The following is a 19,272-nucleotide window of genomic DNA, read 5'->3' on the forward strand; positions in this document are numbered from 1 at the left end:
GATATATTTCATTAAAACCGGTTAACCGTCTTACAAAAACCGGTTTGTCAAAAAACCGAAACCGGTGGAGTTTACAAAGATGAAAAAACCGGTTGACGGGTTTTCGGTTTTGGATACTCTAGTGTGTATACAATGTTCGTGAAATGAAATTTGGGTAAAAATTTCGGTTTAAAATATATTTTTTCTGATTTTGAAGGTCTTAATTTTGAATATCTTAGCCTAATTTTGAATTATGTAGTCTATTAGTAGGCCATACTCTTCGAAAAACTTCCGAAGGCATCACAAGATATTCCTTAGAATAGAACCCTCATTAGAGGACGAGACGCCTGGAGAACACATTGCGCGAGCAACCGAACCAGGACTATTCCCGATATATTGATGTATCAATAACGGTTGTAAGTTATTTGGGAGCTTTGGGGACAACGATGAAGAATATACATATAATTAATGGGATGATATGGATGTTTTCCCATTCAAATAGAAATTACTTTTTGAAAATCGGTTTGAGTTTCAAAAACCCACCTTTTTGAACATTTCATCATTTTCTTCACGTTCTAGAAATATTATAAGTATTTCTGTACTCTAAGATCTATAACACTTTTCTATCACTAATTGATAACTTTAGACTCCCTAATTTGAATGGAATCAGTTTTCAGATAATGGATAATGTAAAGCATATTGTCATCGTTCTAGATAGAAGATTATAAAATCTTACTTTAGGCTACCTACATGCAGAGAAAAAACATAGTTCAACATGGTTACGACAACTATAGTGTGTTCTTTGTAACAATATATTGTTATCGTACACATATATTTGTTATTTTAATTTAATTTCAAGAATATTTTAGTTACTATAAACATTTTTATGTTCATCTGAATTATAAATTTGAGTATGGTTCATCGAAACATAATTATTTTTCCAACAACTAAATGATATGATAAATAGCTAAACATATTATATTTTGTACAACCATTTACACTTACAAATAACCATTAAATTTTAAGTTTCTATTACTACGTTTAAACATACGTAGCCTATTCGCAAATAAAAATAATTTGCAATTAACTAACTCTCTGTTTATATGTCACTTTGGTTACGGAAAATTCTTATTTTTTTAAATGCAAAAATTAAAGAATTAAAAATTATTGTTTGTCTTGCAATCCAATTAATGCAAAAATGCAATCAAATATTTAGAAAACGAAAGAAAAGCAAAAAATGTTTAAAAATATGGCAATGTTTAAAATCTTATTTGCAAATAGTGTCGTTAATCAGGAATTGTTTTCGTTTGAAAGGAACTAATAGATATTTGCAAATAAAAAATTAATTCACTGTTTATACGGCTAATTTGTCTACTTTCAATATATTTATTTGCGAATAAGTCGTGCGTATAAACGTACTATTTATGCTTACACAGAAAAAATTATATTTCAATTGAAACATTTATCACATATTGAACTGGTTTCAATTATTTCATAATTAAATCAAGTATTCATGTGCTCAAAAACAAAATTTTCTGATATTTTCTATTAAATTTTGAGTTTTGAATTTGATAATTTTGACAATTGAATATACAATTTTCGTTATTGGTTGAACTTTAAATACAAAAATAATTGAATAGATAATTTTCGTAATTGAAAACACAAAAAATAACAAAACTGTGTTTTCAATTACGAAAATTATCTACTCAATAATGTTTGTATTTAAAGTTCAACCAATAACGAAAATTGTATATTCAATTGTCAAAATTATCAAATTCAAATCTCAAAATTCAATAGAAAATATCAGAAAATTTTGTTTTGGAGCACTTGAATACTTGATTCAATTATAAAATAATTGAATCCAGTTAAATATGAGATATATATTTGAATTGAAACGGTTTAAAAAATAGTTTTTTGTGTGTACTCATAATAGTGTTACAAATTTGCATTAGCGATTTGAATTTAATTGAAAGCTCTACATTCGAATATTCTAGTTTTGTCCGTTTAGAACCATCAAGATGCTATTCGAAAGAAGATGGCGCTGTGTATAAATTGTCGAAGAGGTTGCAGTCGTTAGTCAGTTTATCATGGGAGATGTTAGATTTTACATTAACTGTCTTGTACATGATAAAGTGTAATTTTAGTGTGTGTATTATTGTGAATTATAAACGTGTATTTATACAAAAACACATAGTGACTATTTAAACTGTTGTTGTGTAAATTTGAATAAATAAAGAGTTGTTTCAATTTTTGAAACTACTAAAACTGCATTTATTTGCAATCAAAACCACCGTTTTTAAAAGGTAAAAACGTAACAATATGTTTAAGAAGCAAACAAAATATGTTTATTTTTACTAATATTTTGCACTTACCATTTGTAAAATGCATTTAAATTTGTGTTTATTGTTTAATCTAAGATATTTTCATAAGTTTGATTGTTTGTAATTCTCATTCGCTCTATAGTTTAATCTGTATAATATCATTAGCTTTCCTATAGCGAACAACAATAAATTTCAGTGAATTTATCTATAATATTATTTATTATTATTGCCATAAAACGTGGTACATATTAACGAATATCTGATATGTCTGTATATTTCCTGATAGAAGGCTACCGTTAATGAAATAGCGGAAGTCTTCAGGACGTTCCTAAATGAGATGAAATGAGGACAACGTTTATAAGGGTTCCTGGTAGAGTATCCAAAACCAAAACCGAAAACAGTCAATAGATTTTTTGCATCTTTGTAAACTCCACCGGTTTCGGTTTTTTTTAACTTTTCGGTTTTTTGACAAACCGGTTTATGTAAGACGGTTTACCGGTTTTAATGAAATATATTTTCTAAAACTCATTCAAATATATTTATATAAAAAACTTTGATACCATTTTTAAAAATATTGATTTATTTTATAGAAAATTATAGCATTTGACAATATTTCGTAAAAGATATAAAACAAATTGCATAAAAATAGAGCCTTAAGAATTAAAAAATGCAAAATTTCCGAAGATTTAGTACACAATTCTTAACACATTTCCTATTAGCGTTTACAAATAAAAATAAATTCAAGGAGACCTTTTTCATATTAAATAAAAATTTATTATAAACCGGTTAACCGTTTTTTTGAAGACAAAAACCGAAACCGTTTAACCGGTTTTTTTAAAAGACAATAATAAAAACCGGGTTTTTCAAAAACACACATTTTTGTTTAAACCGGAAACCGGTTTTTCAAATTTGCCGTTTTTTTTTGACACTCTAGTTCCTTGATACAGAGAAAATCAGGGTAATTGTATAGCAGACACAAGACTTGCGCAAGTAAACTTGACTTGTGTAAACTAGCACTGAATTTTTATATTTTAATTTAAGATAATCAAGTGTTAGACCTAAAACAACAGATTTTGAAACAATATTGAATACCAAACATTATTTTCTTTAGCGATTTAAATTAAACGCTTTAAATACTATTTATTTTTGTGTATTTAAATTAAAACAACTTAAATGCAACGCAGACAAAAGCCTAAACTTTTCATTTCGATCGATTAACAACAGTAGCATGAAAACCTTAAAACAATTTAAACTGCAATATATTAAATGGTTTTTTTTTAAATGCTTCGATTTCCTATTTTTATTTTGAAATATTTCATTATTGATGTTGAGTACTTCCTGGCTTTTATTTATTAAAAAGTTTCTACTAACAACCAACCCCCTTCTCACGACATTATCGATGAATATACATACGTTTTGTTACATTTATTATTGCTCAATAACAAAACAAAAAATGTTGGAAAAAAAACAAACTATGAAGCATAATAAATATTCAATTTCACAAGAACATAAGAGTATTGAAATTGATAGTAAGTGAATAAAGGGAATGATGGCAAAGTAAGGGAGAGACCAGGAGCATAAAGTGCATTAGTTCTTTTGTTTATAGTTATTTAAGGTATAAAGTATTGTATAGCATGCTTTTATGCGCCCGCCCTCCTCAAAGTATCAATACAACTATTTTACCTTGACACACCAAAATTGCAGGGAAACTGTATTAAAATTGAAAACTAAAGAATTAAGAATGTTTTGCAATACGAATACGTATGCAAATGTTTTCAATTTCATTTTATTGCTTTTTATTTTATATTTGTATAGTAGCAAATATTTTATAGACTAAATTGCTATGTGGAGAGTAGAGAGAAAGTAAATAAGAGGATTTTATTGAAATCTTTGAAAATAACAATGAAAATATATTTGAATGTTTTGAAATTATATTGAAACTGTTATGTAGATAGAAATAAATACATATATTAGCAGAGAATGAGGACATTTTTGCCTTGAATTATATTTTGGAAAGCTATTAAATAGATTTCAATGTTATGAAGTAGACAATTTAGTAAACTTCGCGCAGAGAAAAAACATAGTTGTGGTAAACATGATCTAAGAGCAACATCTTATGATAAGATTTATGATTGTAGTCCAAACATATTACGATCATTATTAGTAACCATAAAATATAAAAAATGCGATATTTTTTTTTTCAAATTTATAGCTTTTATTTTGAAACATTTGAACAATATAAATTTATTCAAAGTATTGGCCATTACTAGCTATGACATTTTCTCATTTTTCTGGCAACGTATGGATTCCGAGCCAAAAGAACTGCTCATCTTTTGAGGCCAAGAACGAATCAAGCCAATATTGGATACTCTGTTCTGAAGTGAAGCGTATCTCAGAGGGAGCCTTCTGCATCGATCGAAACAAATAGTAGTCGAATGGAGGTTCCCGGTCTGGCCAGATTTCAGCAACTCATAATAGATATAACCCTTTTGGTGCTGCAAAGGATATTTGACTTTGGTGTCGATTAGGCTGTTTGGCCGGGCTTCACATACGATCTCTTACACATCGGTTTATCGTAATGGAACCATTTTTTATCGCAATTACTGATTCTGTGCAAAAATGATTTTCTTTTATAGCGTTCAAGCATAATTTCGGACATGCGAAATCGTCTTTCAATTCGTATGGTACCCAATTTCCCTGCTTTTGGATGAATACTGCTGCTCGCAAACATTTTGAAATTGCTGCTTAAGTAGGTCCCAATGATTTTGAAAGCTCTTGTGGAGTTTTACAACAATTCTTGGTCTTCAAACTTTATTGGCTGGGCGATCATCTTTATTTTCACTAATGAAGTTCTGTCTGTTAAGATCATTCATGAAACTACTGGAAGGAAGATGACACTGTGTATAAATAGTGGCAGAGGTTGCCGTCGATAGTCAGTTTATCATAGACTATGTTAGAGGTAACATGAACTGTATTCTTGTACATTATAAAGTGTAATTGAAGTGTGTATATTATTGTGAATTATAAACGTGTATTTGTATAATAGCACATTAGTGACTTTTGAAACTGTTGTTGTTTAAATTTGAATAAATAAAGATTTGTTACAAAATTTTAAACAACTAAACTGCTTTTATTTGCAATCAAAAGTTTTATGTTTATTTATAGAAAATAAACCACCGTTTTTAAAAGGTAAAAACGAAACAGTGGTGTTTCAAGTCATAGTTATATAAGTGTGTTCTCTTAAAATTGTTTTTGTCTTTGCTTAATTCAGTTATTTTCTATATTTATTACACCGTCCGACGAATAGAGAAAAAATTCGTTAGACACGAACCGAATACGTTTGAAACTAAAAATTTAATGGAGAAAAACTGTGTTTTCAGTTTTTCATTTCGGGATCCTGTGTCCTTTTTTAAGGACATCAAAGTTTCAAAGAAGTATATTTTTCAAAAAATATTTCAAAATTTGAAGTCCTTTTAAAAGGAAACAGGATCACGAAATGAAAAACTGAAAACACAGTTTTTCTCCATTTAATTTATTGTTTCGGTTAGTGTCTAATATTGAGTATCGTACAGTGTTAGCAGACGTTTTTAAATCAGCAAATATTAGTTTTTGGTTAACAGGTTCTTGTTATTGGTCTATGTTATTATGCTTAACATAGACAAAATGTGATCACGGTCACTGATCATCTCATCTCTACTATGAGTATAGATGAGGAGCCGCAGAACAAAATGTACTTTTTTGCTCATTTAAAATTTTTGGGAAATTGAGTTTTATTTATTTCGCCCCTTAAAAATTAATGTTTTGAATGAATGTTTTTAATCCTGATCTAATATATAAACAAATTACACATTGAAATTGAATATATTATTTTTGTCGTTTTATACTCGTGTAGTACGCTTTGTTAAGCAACAATTTTTTAGAACTCATTTACTTAAAAAAAAAATTTGCTAACTTTATTATTTAAAGAAGATTTCAACCCAAATATTATAAAAAATAACCATGTCAAATCAGGTTTTTTCTCTGCGTGTGTGTAATAAATTCAGAAGTGCTTCCTCTCCTTCTTATGTAATGCTTAATTGCAACTTCATATTTTCTTGAAAAGGGTTGCGGATGAAAGTTATATTGAATTTACATATTACTCATACGCTCCGAGGGACGACTGCGTGTGAGTTGAAAATCTTGTTGAGAAAATTATATCATAATTTAGAGCCATGGTAGGCGTTCATATTGTTCAGGTTACGATGATTTTCGTCAAAAAACCCGAACGTGAACAAAAGAGCGTAAGAGAGCGTAAAAGTACACACATTTCATTCAGTTTCTTGATGTTGTTGTGGATATTTTATTCTTTATCCAAAAGAGCACACAAATTAAATGCCTCTTTTTGATTACCAATGATTTAGAGTATTGGTAGGCAAAAAGAGGCATTTAATTTGTGTTCTTTTTAGGGTAAAAAATAAAATATCCACAACAACATCAAGCAACTTAATGAAATGTGTGTATTTTTACGCTCTTTTGTTCACATTCGTGTTGTTTGACGAAAATCATCGTGACCTGAACAATATGAACGCCTACCATGGATTTAGAGTAATTGGATGCATTTTCTCATTTACTAAATTTTTAAACGATTTAACATTTTTAAACTGCTTTATAAATCATGAACTCCGCCAAAGATCACAAAAAAAACACAATTTTTTTACCTTGGGTCTTCCGATTTTAACCATATTCGGTAAATACATTCCCTTGGAAGTTCTTTGGACATTTCCATTTTTATTCTTTTAAATTAGAAAATATTAAATTGGAAATGCTTAAACGACTCTAAAGAGTATGTGTTGTTAACGTAATTGTAAATCGTAAGATCCAAAGTCAATTCGTTTGTGATATCTAATGGAATTCATAACATTCAATACCAAAGATTAGTAATTTTGTATTTAAAGTGATAAAGTTTTGAAACATATGTATTTACATTTTGCTCATATTTCTGTTTTAAACTCTACACTAAATATATTTAAATTTTACACGTAGGGTAAAATAAATTGAACGGAAACATATCTTGAACATTTCAACACCCACTCGCACAAGAAAATTCAAATAATGCAATTGTTACACTATATTTAAATAATAAATATAAAACAAAACCTAAACAAAAAAAATCGAAATTTTTACACACAACTGCACAGGCATGAATATGAATGAATAGGGGGGAGGTGAGACAGAACGTAAAGATACCACCTTTACAATTATAAACAAAATTGACATATCCACCTGTTGTTGTAGTTTTTTTCAGTATGGTTGTATAAGGGCTGCTAATGTCTGCCTAATACTCTCTCTCATACTTCCAAAACATACAGACAATAAATATAAAGGTGCTCTATTCGGCTATGGCGAATCTTAGATACCCTTTTAATGTCCGTAATTTAAACAAATAGATATCTATTAGTGCTTAGTTACTCATGGAATAAAAATATTTGGTAATTTTTACTCATAGATACTGATTTGAAACTAATGTCAAATTACCTTTTAGGTAAATTGATCTGCTGAGTATTTTACACCGATATCTATTTGTTTGAGTTATGGACATAAATGAAATATGCCCGAATTTGGGATATTAAAACTGACAGCAGTATGCTTGAAAAAATTATAATATTTTTATTGTTGTTTTCCAATATTAGGCTGTGAGCATTAACGTGTAGTTTTGGCCTTCCTTGGAGACTGATTAATTTCTTAAAATTTTAAATGACTTCTGTCGAAATTTATGTTAATATCATGGGTCAATTCACAAGGTCTCTTATCATGTCATATTGTCATAATGTCCTAATATTTCACAATGGTTTTTATTGTTTTTAACCCCCTGTCTATACTTGACAAATATTTATCGTAACAATAAATGACATTTGTTGTCAAGACAAAGTTGTCTTAGCAAAAGCACTAACAATTTTGTCATAACGAAGCAATAATACTAATAAATGGGGACTATACCTGATAATTTTTTATCTTGACAACCATTTTGACGTTTATCATGATAAAAATTTGTCAAGTATAGACAAGGGGTAAAGCAAAAAATGTCCTAAAATAATACTACTCTGTATGCTATGTTTATTGTATTATCGTAACCAACCAGCAGACACCTGCGCCGAAGTCCTAAGAGTTGGTTAAGCCGAGCTGCCGAGTCGTGATATATTAGGACATTATGACAATATGACTGATAAGAGACCTTGTGAATTGACCAATTATATATAAATTATATACTAATAAAATGACAAAATCAATATACCCCCAACTTTGTTGATGGTGGGTATAAAAACTACAAGACATTTTAATAAATCTGTGTTCGTATGGAAAAACTAGGTAACTCCAAAGTTGATTTTTTAATTTTTTGGAGAAATTTTCAAAAATCGAGGTTGTCCTGGTTTTTTTCCTCATATCTTAGCAATTTGTGGACCGATTTTGCTGATTTTAAATAGGAAACTTCTTGAAAGCATGTCTGACAGAATTATTGAAGATTTGGATCCCGAAGATATCTGCGATCTTCAGAAAATTTATTTCAACAGACAGACAGACGGACGGCTTAATCGACTCCGTTATAAGGATCCACAATATATATACTTTATAGGGTCGGAAAATTATATTGTGAAAATTACAAACGGGATGACAAACTTATACATATACTTCTTACGAAGGTGAAGGGTATAATAATGTTAAATATTGCTGGTTCCATTTAACTCATTTTCGATGTCAATTACCTTGTTTTTTTCGAAAAATGAAGTTTTTCCCAAAAAATTAAATTTTTCAATTTATTTTGATATTTTACGGAATAAAGGCAACTTTAGAAATCATTTGTAAAAACATTAACATTATAAAACATTAACCATAGAGAATTATACATAGAGACGAGACACTACGATTTGTCAAACAAAAATACAACAAAAAATATGTTTGATACAACAACAAAATACATTGACTAGCATGTATTTTGTTGTTGCGAGAAATAGGTTTTGACAACAGACTTAGGTTTGTGACAATTACGTCTCGTCTCTATGTTACCCTATGACATTAACATTTGACTCAGTATGTTAATTTACCCGTTTTTGTCTAGTTTTTTCAAAAAATATTTTTTCCTTTTTTCCGAGTTTTTTTCCTTTTTTTAGGTTCAAAATTTGGACCTATTTCTCTCTTTCTTTCTTAGTTTTCGAAACAACTTCGTTTTAAACTTCAAATTTGTCTGTTTTTTTAAGAAAATATGGAGTTACCTAGTTTTTCTCAAAAAAAGCATGTAAGTTTTTACTTGAAAATATCTTTTAAATGAGAAACTATATCATAATTTCGATCTAACAGAGTGATAGTAAATGAAACGCACTTTCTATTTTTGGTGTTATCTCAATTTTCCATAAAAGTGGAGTTAACTAGTTTTTCCATACGACCACAGAAATATTTTGGAAATAACAAACGAAATTGCAAACTTATATCATTATCAACATGCAGCAGGGTATCAAAACAAGCAACAGGGTGTAAACACTTCAAATCAAATGGCAATTCATATAAAGAGCAGCAAACTGTAAAACTAAAACAATAAAAAAACAGAATATTTCAAATGACATTGCAGAAGGATTTAATGTCAATACATACAAACACAAATACAATAATACTTTCAAATACTTACAAGGATTACAATATGTGTAAGTATAAATAATCGCACAAAGATTAATGTTAAATAAATATTACATACATCCCAGCAGTTAAACAAGTAGTCAATGTATCCCTTATAGAAAGTAATTGTCACTAATGCCTGATAACTTGGCAGACTCTAATTAATATATTTTGGGTCATATGACTGATATGTGCTCTTTGTAGTGCAGGAAGAAGTCAATTGGTTACTTTATACATTCCAGGTATCTAGCTTAAATTCAATTGTCACTAAGTGTCTCTAAGTAATCTAGAGTGTAGTCACTTTAAACGTTAATTTTTTGTGAGTAATTCTTACAAATTAGTTTTATACAGATTGTGTTCAAATAATTCTCGTACAGTTTATTTTCTTTTAGTTTAAGTATATTGATATCCCATGTAACCAGAGAAAGGTTTGTTGACAAGCAATCGGTTATTGGACTCTCTATGAGTTGTCTTTTTAATTGACTATTTGAGGTCAATTAGCACCCATACATGTTAAAATAACTTGTAACCAGTTATGTAGCTAGTAATGTAACTGACTCTATTTAACCAATATGTGAATCCAATGTGTTGATTACTTTAGAACCAGCTATCGGAGAATTCCATAGTAATCCAAAAGAATCAATTAACACCCTGCTTAGGACATGCACGTGTTAAAATAACTAGTCACATAGCTAGTAATGTAACTAGTTGTCCCACTGAATAATAAATAAAATCACACGCTCTAGAACTGCTGGGATTAGAACTGCTGGGATTAGATCAATTGTTTGTCCATATAAGTTTGTGTCATTTACTTCTGCAAATAAAGTCAAGTTTTTGGAATACATTGTAAGAATTTTATTGATTAGCATTTATGAATTTCGCACACAGACACTTTACTTAATTGCAGCAATAATTTATAAAGTTTTCACGCTATTAAAATGTACTAGGGCCGCCTGGTGGTCAAAATTCGACCACTAATAACGATGTTATACAGTTACTTTTGCGTACATATATGCAAAAATATTTTTCACGTGTGTGTTCAAATGCATGTGTATATATTTAGATGTGCATAAACATGTTGTTGTTTTTTTTCAAGCAAATTTAAAATGCTTTTTACCACTTTTATGGAAAGAATTTTTTAAAAAAAAATTTATATTGTGCACATCTAGAGAAAATAACCTCTTAAAACATATAAGTTTCATCAATATTGGTGGACAATAACATACTTAAAAGTGTACCACAAAAAAACGTGTGGCCTATTTATATATAAGATTTAAAATGAAATAAAAAATCACTATGAACATCTTTAACCATATTCATAATGATAAATGTTTTACTAATTGCTTGAAGTTTGCCTGATGGGAATTTATACATAAAGAGCTAACTATTTGTACTCTACAGCACCAAATATACATACAGCCTCAAAAGTAAGTAAACACCAGTGAATTTTACGATTTTTTTAAGATCTTGAAAATCATTATAGTCCAATTTAAATCTTTGTTTTTCTGAACCGAATCAATCCAATCTATAACAAACCAAAACTTTTAAATTTTAATGGAAGGATTGCTTTTAGGATTTTCATTTCCTCAATACCAAAATATATAAATACTCGATACTTTCAGAGTTGTATTTTTGAGTTCAATAAGGTAAAAAATATGAATATTTGTCGGTGACAAAGTGAAACTTTGTTTTTGAAGTAAGTATTTGTATACCCTACTCCGCCATAATGGAAGTCCATCTCCCACCTTAAGATATACCGATCGACAGAATTACTTTTTCAGTCCCAAACAGTACCCAAACAAATGTCTTTAGTATATATAGTACTGAGTAGTCAAAAGTATCGAAATTTTACAACACTAGACTTAATCTTCGATGATCATGGTCGAAAATTGCTGTCACTTGCAAAAAAATTGCTAGGGTTGAAAGTTTGATGTAGAAGGTCGTTTACAGGCCTTTTTTTCCGCTTAGCTTTAACTTTGAAATTTCATACCTAAACAAGAAGGTTATCAAAAAAAAAATAAATGTAACAATCCGGATTATTTTAACAATAAAGTACATTACAATATTGGTGTTTCTGATTTTTGTTTTGTGCTTTAAAAAATAAAATTTTATTGAAAAACAAAATTAAATATTAATGTTTAAAAAATAAGATTCTTGCTTGTTTGTTTCTACTTTTAACACCCAATACCTTCGTCATTCCGTTTGTAATTTCCACAATATAATTTTTCGACCTTATAAAGTATATATATTCTGGATCCTTATAGATAGCGGAGACGATTAAGCCATGTCCGTCTGTCTGTTGAAATCAATTTTCTGAAGACCTCAGATATCTTCGGGTTCCAAATCTTCGGTCAGTCCACAAATGGCTGAGATATGAGGAAAAAACCAGGACAACCTCGATTTTTTACCTATTTTACCTATTTTCCAAAAAATGAAAAAAACAACTTTGGAAAAAAAAAATTTGTTTACCTAAAAATATTTAAAATTTGTATTTTGAAGTATAATTTGGTGAAGGGTATATAAGATTCGGCCGAATATAGCTCTCTAACTTGTTTATGTAAAGAAGTGGCCACTTAAAATCCATACGGATTAAAGCGAGCATAACTTTTAAATGAAACAACGTATGTTAACATTTTCTACATGAAATTAAAGGTAATTTATTAAGCTTTAAAAAAAAGATAACTGTAGGTTTATGTGTCTTTATTGCGAATAAATTTTCTTCTTATGCCTCCCATTAATAGCTGCACAACTTTACTTCCCACTTCTTCCGTTATTCCAGCATATTTATTCCACTTTGTTCTTATCAAAATCTAGTTATTTACTGTACATGCACACTTTTTCAATTTACGATTAAAAATTGCCCAATATATCTCGATTAGACGAAGATTTGGGCAATTTTTTTAATTGATGGATTTGGTATAACATCAATATTATTCTTATTATACCACTTCATAGTAGTATTTGAGTAGTGACAACTTATCATTAAGTAATGACAACTTGGCTGAAACTTTGTATCAGATGTGTGGTGTCTTATAAATGACAGCAATCGCTTTTTCAAACTATATTTGTATATAAAATTCTGAAAATTCTTTAAAAACATATCTGAAAAGCTTGACTCTTCAAACCGCATCTGCGGATTGCCTGCCAAATTAATATTTTAGTTCAGTTTTACGAGCTGCCGAGACGTAAAAATTTGATATCTGCTGAAAATCAGATTTTGGCTATCTTTTAACCCGACAAAGTCGGATTTACTAGATATTTTCATTTTCTATTGTGTCTACACTTTTTAAAACTAAACATCCTTGCAATTCATTGTAGAATAATTATAGATTTGTTATTAAAAACGTATGTAAATCTTTTTTCATTTTGATAACAGGGGGCGTTGTTATGATTACTATAGTGCGTACGGATTTTAAGTGGCCACTTCTTTATGTGTTTACATTTATTGTGCAATTAACTTCACTACTAAACGCACTGTTAAAATCGGATTTTTTCTATTGCAAAGCGTTGCCGCCGCGTTATTTCGTGTTTCAGAAGTGTTTCAGAATGTTGATTTTTACAGATTGAAATTTGAAGTCCAAGAATTTAAAGCATTACTCCATGAAGATTGTTGAAAAACTCATTGGGAGCTACTCAATCAGCAATTTCAAAACATTTGCGATCAGCAGGATTCAACCGAAAGCAGGGAATATGGGTACCATACGAATTGAAGCCAAGATACCTTGAAAGACGATTTTGCATGTCCGAAATAATGCTTGAAAGTTATAAAAGAAAATCATTCATGCAGCGAATCATTGCTGGCGATGAAAAATGGATCCATTACAATAATCCGAAACGTAAGATATCGTATTTGAAGCCCGGCCAACCAGCCGAATCGACACCAAAGCCAAGTATCTATGGCGCTAAGGTAATTCTCTGTATTTGTTGAAAGCGCAAGTGTCCTATCTATTATGAGCTGCTCACAGGGAACCTGTACCGAACATAAATGATTCATTTGAAGCGAGCATTGACCAAAAAATCCGGTTTCACTTGGTTATTACAAATGTTTAATAGCTAAAATTTTGTTTGAAATTTTAAAAGAGAAATAAACAGAAGGTTTTTGGCTAAACTATCAACAAGTTTTGCAAATTTTCTATAAAAAATAGGATAGAATTTGGTTTGATTAAGAAATTATTTTTTTAGGGCGATTTTTGGCAATTTCCGAGGAATAATTCTTTAATCATATTGACTTATTTTCTGTATGAAAAACACTCAAATCGTAATGACCCATTTTAGTACCCTACACCACCATAGTGGGGAGGGTATTATTCGTTTGTGCTGATGTTTATAACGCCCAAATATATTAGTCTAACACCCACCTTACAGTACATCGATCGACTCAAAATCGCTTTTGGAGTCGATTAAGCGATGTTCGTCCGTATGGCTGTCCATGAAAACCTTGTGAGCAAAGTACAGGTAGCTATTTTTAAAATATTTCGATCAAATTTCGGCCCAACGACAAAGTCTATTGAAACTGGCTGAAATCAGTCCATTATTTCACTTAGTTCCCATACAAATGTCCTGCCGAAATATAAATTTATCCATATTAAATTCAAATCAAACAATGGAACCCCTAAATTCAATACAATATTTTATGATTCGAAAACAAAAAACAGACAAAAGCCATAACTAATCTAAAGATGATTAATGAGCAGATATTTAGAAAAAAACAAGTAAGAGTGCTATATTCGGCTATGCCGAATCTTATATACCCTTCACCTTTGTTGTGGATGCATTATTATTTTTTATAATTGTATATATGTATGTACATTGCCCACTTTTAGCGTACAGCATCCTAAATTTATCAAGAACACAAAAAACAACAACAACGCCAAACGAAACAAAACACCAAAAGAAAAAACAAAATACGCAAGGCAATGAAACCAACACACATCCAAACATACGTTTAATTGTATAAAAAACAACAACAACGCCAAAAGAAACAAAATACGCAAAGCATGCACATTCAAACATACGATTTGTTGATTTTTTGTCAAAAAAACCAACACACAACCAAACAAACGTTTAGTTGTATAAAAAACAACAACAACGCCAAAAGAAACAAAACACAAAAAAAACAAAATACGCAAAGCATGCAAATCCAAAAACATACGTTTTGTTACTTTTTTGTCAAAAAAACCAACACACAACCAAACAAACGTTTAGTTGTATAAAAAACAACAACAACGCCAAAAGAAACAAAAAACAAAAAAAAAACAAATACACAAAGCTTGCACACCCAAGCATACGTTTTGTTGTTTTTTTGTCAAAGCATGCAATACATTGTGTTTTTTGATGAAATTTTCAGAGGTTGTCTCGGATTTTTGCTCATATCTCCGTTATTTATGGACGGATTTTGCTGATTTTAAATAGCAAAATTCTCGAAAGTATGTCTGACAGAATTGTTGAAGATTTGGATCCCGGAGATATCTGGGGCCTTCAGAAAATTGATTTCAACAGACAGACAGACAGACAGACGGACAGACAGACAGACAGACAGACAGACAGACAGACGGACATGGCTTAATCGACTCCGCTATCTATAAGGATCCAGAATATATATACTTTATAGGGTCGGAAATGAAAAATGTAGAAATTACAAACGGAATGACAAACTTATATATACCCTTCTCACGAAGCTGAAGGGTATAATAAAGAAATATTAAGCTGAAGATACAACATATGTGGAGATAAGTTTAAACGTTTTTTAAATAACGTTTGCCAAAAAAGGGAAAAACAAGTTCATTTTGTACATACAAAAGCTGGTAATGAGTGTGATTTTTTTTTAAATTTATTTAATATCCAAAGGAAATATTTTCAATTTATTTTTATATGTATTTTTTTTATATTGAAAATTGATTGGTTTTTTCTTTATTATTTTTTGTATAAAATACTTTATTTTATCCTATTTTATCATTATATGTACAGTTATATATAAGTATTTCCTTTGATTTTGCTTATTTTTTTCTTTTGTTATCAGACATTAACACGTACACAGTAGTAACACATGTACTTGGGGAAAACACATACACTCACACATTATTTTACTTATATTCAAACAAGTATTGAAATTAAAAGGATCTCTTTTGTTGTACAATATTAAAAAGCTGTGTGTTTTGCTTCTTTTTTTTTGTTTTGTTTATTTTGCAACATTAAAGGTAAGTATTTTAAATTCTATGTATCTACAGGATTCACTGACACACATATACACAGACACATACATAGACAGAATTGTATATGTATGTAAGTGAGTAAACACCTTCATTAGAGGTATGAAGGATTTTTTTGTTTTGTATTTCATTTCTATTTAATATTTTTTTATTTATACTTATTTATTTTTATATGTATTTGTTTTTGTTGGTGTTTCGGTTGTTTTGTTAAAAAATTTTAACTTTTTATTTTATTTATTTTCCTTTAAAGATTTTATGTACTTTAGCAAACAAACAGATAGACAGCCAGATAACTAGTCCGTCTTTCACCAACAATCATATGTAGCTAAATTTTTACTTGATATTTTTTGATATTAAGTTGCGACATAAAACAAAATCACACACACACAAACAAACATATAAACACCATAATTGAACCACCACAGGTTTTTGTTATCCCGAAACTATGTCTGTGGGTTCCAGGAGCCCACATAATCACACACATCTATATAAAATCAAAATACACACAATTGGATTTAGGAAGACATAAACAAAAATCTTCCTCAACATGCACAATATTTTTACCGTTAAACGTGTCCTTACCCGAAGAGTTTATACGCGTTTCTAATTTTTATTTGGTCTTTTCGCAAGAGATATCTTCTACTGATTGTATTGTGTTGTTTTTCTTTTCATCCAGCATCCCTGTTTTTCTTGTCGTGCAACAGGCTTTTGTATACTAATAAATTTACTCCTGGTCATGGTTGGCTAGACATAAAGAAAGAAAGACAGAGAGAGAGAGAGCGGTCTCTTAAAATTAACGGTTAACATATAACGTTATGTTAAATTCAATTTGTTTGAGGGAAATTAATGGTTGTTGTCTAGGATTAATTGAAGCAATAATGTAAAAATTATCCGCAAAATATATAACACTTTGCTTCTATGCATAAAGGATTTTTATATTAAGAATAAAACAGTGCAAGTGGAAAAGGAAGTGAATTGGACTGCATTATCAATAAAACAGTAATACAGCTAGCAGTATGTTAAGAATGAAAAATTAAACTGTATTATCATAAAGCTGGAAATATTAGCCAAAAATATGTAAAAATTTATAGATTCTTTATTGAACAATGGGTCGGTCATAATTCTTACATTTAGCAATCTAATTGCGTATTCTTTTCTGCAAAAACTGTCCCCTTTTTCTGTCTTTAGTTAACAATAATAACTAAATCATTATACCCTACACCACCATAGTTGGTGCAGATGTTTGTAAAGCCCAAAAATATTAGTCTAACACCCACCTGAGTCTGTAACTTTTTTTTAAGTTTTGAATTTGGACCTCATGAGCCCACCAGGAGCGGGACCAGGGGTTCGCAAAGTAGGTATGTTAAATTTTTAAAATGATCCTATTTCTTCGTTTGTGTTCCGATTTAAAAAAAAATTACACATGTATAATCTCCTCGTCGAGCACTATATAAAATCCTCGTAGCTATCAATTATCTCTAATAGCTTAGGAGATATTCGCATTTGAAAATTTAATTTTCGAAATTTTTACCCACCCTACACGAGTTTTTTGGTGACCGCGGTTCAAAATATCTATTTTTCTTTTATAGGATTAACAATAGAAGTGTTTAAAAATCATGACTGAGTCCAAAGTTACATGTATTTGAATTTAAAAAAATTAAAAAAGGCGATTTTTCGCAATTTTTTTTGGGAAAAAAGTACTTTTATTCTTTTTAAGTTATCTAAGAAATTTCTAAGAGGATGTATAATGAATTTGTACTTTTTGAAAAGCTAACTTGACGCCAAATATTTTAAATGTAAAAAACATTTATAATTTTTGATACCGACGGGATCAGGTCCATTCAAAAAATGCCTATTTTTTATGTAAAATTCAACTTTAGGGCAAAAATTCTCAAATCGCATACTCGATATCAAAATATAGTAACCTATTTTAGATGGCCCAATAAATTATTAATTATTTTGTAAAGGGTTCCGATAACCCCACCCCTGGTATGGATATTATATCCAAAAAACGAAAAAATCCCATTTTTGGAATTTTTCAGGATTTTTTTGGGAATTGCGGGATACTTGATAACAAATTTCAAAATTTGTTTCCATTTTTCCATTTGAAATAGAAAAATCAACATAACTGTGAAATTTCATTTAAAAATATTCACAAATAAAAATTTTATTTCAATTTGAAAAATTTGTATCTATGCAAAATTCAATAAAAAGCATTTTTTTGTCATATTTTTCAAAAAAGTATTTCATGAATACAAAAATCCTCTATCCATTGATATATAACATGTCTACCTTATGTTTTTTACATGTCAAATAAATTAGGGAAAACTTAACAACTCCTCTTCATTCAAATTGGCGTAAGGGTTTAGAAGTTACAGATTTGTTTCCATCTTTTTTTATTCTCATACCACTGTGCGAAATTTTTTTTGCTCATTTACTTAGTGTAGGGTATTGACCGACCATACTTTCTTACTTGTTTTATAGTTAGTTTAGTGTCCAATCGTTTTTCATTCATTTTCAGAGGACGAAAAAAAATCCTTATGAAATCAAAGGCTGCATTACCAATTTTTGACGCGTACTTGTCTAATAATCCAATTAGACCAAAATCCTCTTTTAAACAATATAAATCAATGGTGTAGCAACGGTTAGATGCAATGTCCATTGGACACAGTAGCATTTGCTTTGCTCGATTTTTAGTAAGAGTTATGAAAAATTGTTTTGAGATTTTCATATAAAAATAGCTGTTTGGTCGGAAATATGAGTGATCACCGATCTAGTTCCTTTTCTCTATAGGCGATCTAAGATATATTAGGATTTTTATACAAAAATTTATTTTTAGTTAGTGATCACCTATCGAGCTAATTTTCTCTAAGATTTTTTGAGATTTGCATATAAAATTTTATTTTTGGCTAGAAATATTAGTGATCACCGATCGATCTAATTTTCTCTATTAAACGCTTATTTACAAATATATAGACGATTTTAAATTTTTTGAGATTTTCATATAAAAATCGATGTTTGGTCAGAAATATGAGTGATCACCGATCAAGTTCCTTTTTTCGAACGATTTCGATCAGTCATCACTCATATTTCTGAGCAAAACTCGATTTTTGGTCAGA

This window comes from Calliphora vicina, chromosome 3, assembly GCF_958450345.1.
Source record: "Calliphora vicina chromosome 3, idCalVici1.1, whole genome shotgun sequence".
Classification (NCBI taxonomy): Eukaryota; Metazoa; Arthropoda; class Insecta; order Diptera; family Calliphoridae; genus Calliphora; species Calliphora vicina.